This window comes from Anomaloglossus baeobatrachus, chromosome 5 (assembly GCF_048569485.1).
Source record: "Anomaloglossus baeobatrachus isolate aAnoBae1 chromosome 5, aAnoBae1.hap1, whole genome shotgun sequence".
NCBI classification, from domain to species: domain Eukaryota; kingdom Metazoa; phylum Chordata; class Amphibia; order Anura; family Aromobatidae; genus Anomaloglossus; species Anomaloglossus baeobatrachus.
Window position 1 is genome coordinate 553,930,040 of NC_134357.1, and position 6,000 is coordinate 553,936,039.

The window sequence follows — 6,000 nt, forward strand, 5'->3', positions numbered from 1 at the left end:
AAATTACACGGATGTGTGTTGCGGGTCTCACGGAGTATAAAGGAACATATGCGTGTTTAACACGTCAGTGAAGAACGTCTGTTTTTTTCACTGAGGGGCATACACGTTACTAAGGGGTATACACATTACTGGAGGAAGTACACTTTACTGTGGAGCATACAAATTACTGGTAGCATACACATTACTAAGGGGCACATAGCTCTGGTGTTGGGGCTTATACAGCTCTGGGGGCACATACAGCTCCGATGGGGGGGCTGGGGGCATACATATAGGGTGTGGTGTGAGGGGGCTAGGGGAATACAGATCTGGTGGGGGGGCTGTGGGCATATAGATCTGGTAGGGGGGCTGGGGGATACAGATCTGGTGGGGGGCTGGGGACATACAGATCTGGTGGAGATCTGGTAGGGGGGCTGAGGGCATACAGATCTGGTGGGAGGGGGCTAGGGGGCATACAAATCTGGTGGGAGGGGGCTGGGGGCATACAGATCTGGTGAGGGGGCTGGGGGCATACAGATCTGGTGAGGGGGCTGGGGGCATACAGATCTGCTGGGAGGGGGCTGGGGGCATACAGATCTGGTGAGGGGGCTGGGGGCATACAGATCTGGTGAGGGGGCTGGGGGCATACAGATCTGGTGGGAGGGGGCATACATATCTGGTGGGAGGGGGCTGGGGGCATACATATCTGGTGGGAGGGGGCTAGGGGGCATACAGATCTGGTGGGAGGGGGCTGGGGGCATACATATCTGCTGGGAGGGGGCTGGGGGCATACATATCTGCTGGGAGGGGACTGGGGGCATACAGATCTGGTGAGGGGGCTAGGGGTATACACATCTGGTGAGGCGGGCTGGGGGCTTACAGATCTGATGAGGCGGGCTGGGGGCTTACAGATCTGATGAGGCGGGCTGGGGGCATACAGATCTGGTGGGGGGGCTGGGGGCATACAGATCTGGTGCGGGGCTGGGAGCATACAGATCTGGTGAGGGGGGGCTGAGGGCATACAGATCTGGTGAGGGGGCTGGGGTGCATACAGATCTGGTGAGGGGGCTGGGGTGCATACAGATCTGGTGGGGGGTCTGGGAGGCATACAGATCTGGTGGGGGGGCTGGGGGGCATACAGATCTGGTGAGGGGGCTGGAGGGCATACAGATCTGGTGAGGGGGCTGGAGGGCATACAGATCTGGTGAGGGGGCTGGAGGGCATACAGATCTAGTGAGGGGGCTGGGGGACATACAGATCTGGTGAAGGGGCTGGGGGGCATACAGATCTGGTGGAGGGGTGGCTGGGGCATACAGATCTGGTGAGGGGGCTGGGAGACATACAGATATGGTGAGGGGGCTGAGGGACATACAAATCTGGTGAGGGGGATGGGGGGCATACAAATCTGGCGAGGGGGGGTGAGTGGAGGCATATAGCTCTGGTGAGGAGATGGCTGAGGCATACAGCTCTGGGCAGGTGGGGGGGTCACATACATCGTTCCTTGGTGCTGCAGCTCCTTTCCCTCCAGTTTCTTCATCTGTGGACAGAGCTCAGCATGTTGCACGGTAGCTCCGCCCACAGATGCACTTCCGTACAGAAGCAGCCCAGCAGTGAGCAGTGCACAGGGCTGCAGGTGCCGGGTTTAAAGCGCCGGCAGCCATGAAAGTGCTGCCGCCGCCGACCCATGACAGCGGCAGCACACAAAGCCAAAGCAGGGAAGTAGTGCTCGGCTCTGCTCATGTGGATAGGAGGGGGAGAAAGTCAGACAGGGAGAGAGTGGGTGGGCGGAGCCACAGGACACATGGTCACGGCCGTGATATCGGGACACCCGCTCAAAACCGGTACAGTCCCGCTGTATCCGGAACGGTTGGGAGCAGGGGCGTAACGACTGCGGTCGCAGCGGTCGCCACTGCAACCAGGCCCGGGCAGGTTTGGGGCCCGCGGCCAGCGCCCGCCGTTCAGAGAAACAGCCGGCTCCTCTCAGCTGTTACTTTACTTTCAAACAGTAGCGCAGCTACCGGGGGAGGGGGGGCCCATGCTCAGAGGATGCCCAACCGGAGCTGTGCTACTGTTATCTATACTGGCGCATACAGCGCTCCAATGTAGTTAGCCTCTGCGCTAGTGCTGGAAAATATGATTTCCCTGCACTGCTGTATGAGCGCACGCGCAGGACATCAGAGTCCCAGCGTGGTGACGTCACCGCAAAGCGCCGGGACTTTGATATCTTGCGCGCGCGATGAGACTGCTCTGTTCCGTCGGCGCTGGGGCCACCAGGAGAACCCTGAAGCAGGTGAGTTTGAAGGCTTTACTTGTTCAATGCAGTATGGGGGGCATATATAGATAAATATATAGCAGCCTGGGGGACAAATATATGTCACAATAGGGCCCAGTCTGGGAGACAAATATATATATATATATATATATATATATATATATTGTGAGACAGGGGATATAGCTCAGCTGGGATCTTTGCTTTGGTCCAAGCGAGAGGCTATGGATTCACAGATGACAGCGGCAGACTGGCAGGTTCCAAACAGATACGGCCACTGCCGTGTTTATTGTGTACACTTATCCTTCAGTGTTACACATGCAAAAACAGGAAAATAAACGTCTAAGGTCGTCTGGCCACTAACTAACAACACAATGCTAACTACAAAATAAACCTATGTAACAAACAAAACAGTATTCTCTTACTGTGTGGGTTCCTCAGCACAGCCAGTGGAGGTATGGAGTCTCAGCCCCAGCAGCCATGAGCCTGTCCTGCTCTCCTCAGCAGGTCCTCTGTTCTGAATGCCTCCTGATTATTTCAGCTGATCCAGTGAGGAATCAAAACCCTGGATTGAATGTGGAGAAGGGAGCAACCAGTCCCACTGCCATTCCTACTGATTGCTCCAGGAAAAACCGAGCCCAAAATTACAATGAAATAAACAGGCTTCAGTGACTAACTTATTGCTGAGCCAGATATAATGTTCCCAGCTTTTCCCAGCCCATTTGCATGGGCCAAACCACTCCACAATCAATACATGGAGACATATGAAATGAACCGAGGGGAAACATACCTGTTCTCTAGTACTTCTCCCCTCGGCATCTCACATACTCCCCCCCTCTGTTCGAGCCCGTGGGGTCGGACACAATGACTTAGCAAGCAGTGCGTTCTAGACAACGCGTCTGCATTCCCATGCGCTGTGCCTGCTCTGTGCTCCACTGAAAATTTAAAATTTTGTAACGCCAAGAACCAGCGTGTCACCCGCGCATTGCCCTCTTTTGCCCGGGACATCCATGTCAGGGGTGAATGGTCCATCACTAGCCGAAATCGGCGTCCTAGTAAATAATAGCGCAGGGTTTCCAGGGCCCACTTCACAGCTAAGGCTTCTCGCTCAACCACATTGTATTTTTGTTCTGCCTCCGTAAGTTTTATGCTTAGATAGCCCACTGGGTGTTCCTCGCCGTTCACTTCTTGTGAAAACACCGCGCCGAGGCCAACACCAGAGGCATCTGTTTGAACAATAAACTCCCGTGTAAAGTTTGGGGTAACCAACACTGGTTGGTCACATAAAGCCTTTTTCAACCTTTGAAAGGCGTCCCCTGCTTCTGCTTTTCCACTTTATTGAGACAGAGGTTGACCCCTTAGTAAGATTCGTGAGTGGGGCTGCGATGGTAGCAAAATTTTTGATGAACCACCGGTAATAACCAACGATCCCCAAAAAGGCTCTGACCTGTCTTTTGGTGACTGGTTGTGGCCAATTCTGAATGGTGTCCACTTTGTTTGCCTGAGGTTTATAACTCCTCTACCAATGATGTATCCCAGATAGCGAGCTTCTTCCAACCCCAATGTACACTTCTTGGGATTGGCAGTCAACCCGGCAGCCCTTAGAGAGTCCAAGACAACTTGCACCTTTGGCAAATGAGTTTCCCAGTTATCACTAAAGATAAAGATATCGTCCAAATATGCGGATGCATACTGGACATGGGGCTTTAGGACAATATCCATTAGTCGTTGGAAGGTGGCTGGGGCTCCATGCAAACCAAATGGCATCTCCCGGTACTGGAACAGTCCCTGTGGCGTAACAAAGGCAGTTTTCTCTTTAGCAGAGTCAGTGAGGGGAATCTGCCAATAACCTTTTGTTAAGTCAATAGTGGATATGTATCTGGCTGAACCTAGTCTCTCTATAAGTTCATCAACTCTTGGCATGGGGTAGGCATCGAATTTCGATACCTCATACAACTTGCGAAAATCGTTACAGAACCAGATAGTCCCATCGGGCTTGGGCACCAGCACGATAGGACTAGCCCACTCACTCCGGGACTCCTCAATAACCCCGAGCGCCAGAATTTTCTCTACTTCCCAGGTAATGGCTTGTCTCCGAGCCTCAGGAATTCGATACGGTTTTAACCGTACACGTGTCTGAGGGTCGGTGACAATGTCATGTTTAATTAGGTTAGTACGGCCAGGTAGTTCTGAAAAAATATCTGCATTTCTCTGTACGAACTCCTTGGTTTCTTGTATTTGGGTCTTGGATAGCGTGTCTGCAATACCCACCTCTGGTGGTACTATCTGGGGGTCACTTACCTCAGATGTTGGTGCCACTCGAAGACCACTATCAAGGGTAGTTTCCACTACCAGACTCTCTCTATCCCGCCAGGACTTAAGCAAGTTTACGTGGTAGATTTGTTGGGGTTTTCTCTTGTCTGGTTGCTGTACCTTATAATTCACTTCACCTATTCTTTCCAGCACCTCGTATGGCCCCTGCCATTTTGCAAGAAATTTATTTTCTACAGTAGGTACCAAGACTAACACTCGATCCCCGGGTTGAAAAACTCGTGTTATAGCCGCCCGGTTGCACACCCTGCTTTGGGCGCGTTGTGCGCGCTCCAAACATTCTTTGACTATTGGCATAACTGCCGCAATTCTGTCCTGCATAAGTGTTATATGTTCAACTACACTGCGGTAAGGAGTCACCTCTTGCTCCCAAGTCTCCTTGGCAATATCCAACAGGCCTCTGGGACACCGCCCATAGACCAATTCAAAAGGTGAAAAGCCCGTGGAGGATTGGGGTACCTCTCGTATGGCAAACAAGAGATATGGCAGGAGAGTATCCCAATCCCTCTCGTCCTTATCCACTACCCTTTTCAACATCCCCTTTAGGGTTTTATTGAAGTGCTCGACCAGACCGTCCGTCTGAGGGTGATACACTGAGGTACGCAGGTGGGAGATTTTTAGTAATTTACATAGTTCTTTGAGAATACGAGACATAAAGGGGGTCCCCTGATCCGTAAGTATCTCTTTCGGAATGCCTGTGCGAGAAAACATGTTCAAAAGCTCCTTTGAAATTGCTTTTGCATTGGCATTCCGTAAGGGTACAGCCTCCGGATAACGGGTGGCGTAATCCAGTACCACCAAAATGTATTGATGACCCCTGGCAGATTTAACTAATGGACCGACTATATCCATTGCTATCCTCTCAAAGGGCACCTCTATTATTGGCAAGGGTACCAGGGGGCTTCTAAAATGTGTCATAGGCGCAGTCAACTGGCATGTAGGACAGGATTGACAGTACCGAGTTAAATCTCCCATCAGACCCGGCCAAAAGAAACGTTGCAGAATACGGTCTTTTGTCTTTTCTCCCGCCAGGTGGTCCCCCAAGGGATGTTTATGTGCCAGGTCTAAAACCACCTGACGAAAGGATTTGGGTACCACTAGCTGTTCCAGCACCACTACTCGCATCTTGTCAATGTGGTATAGCATGCCCTGTTGCACTGCCACATGTGGAAACACATTTTGAGCCCCTGGGTACACTGGGTTTCCCTCAGAGACCTTCACATTTTCCCATGCCCTTGTTAAAGTTGGATCTTGGTGTTGAGCGGTGCCGAAATTATCACGGGCCACCTCAAGACCTGGCATCTCTGTAACATCCTCTAGCGTGTCCGCCTCACCTGCAAACACAGCCAGAGGAGAGTCTACAGATTCTGGCGCTACCCCTGTGTTGGGTCCCCTATCATCTTGTTCCAGTGGCTCAGGGGCTA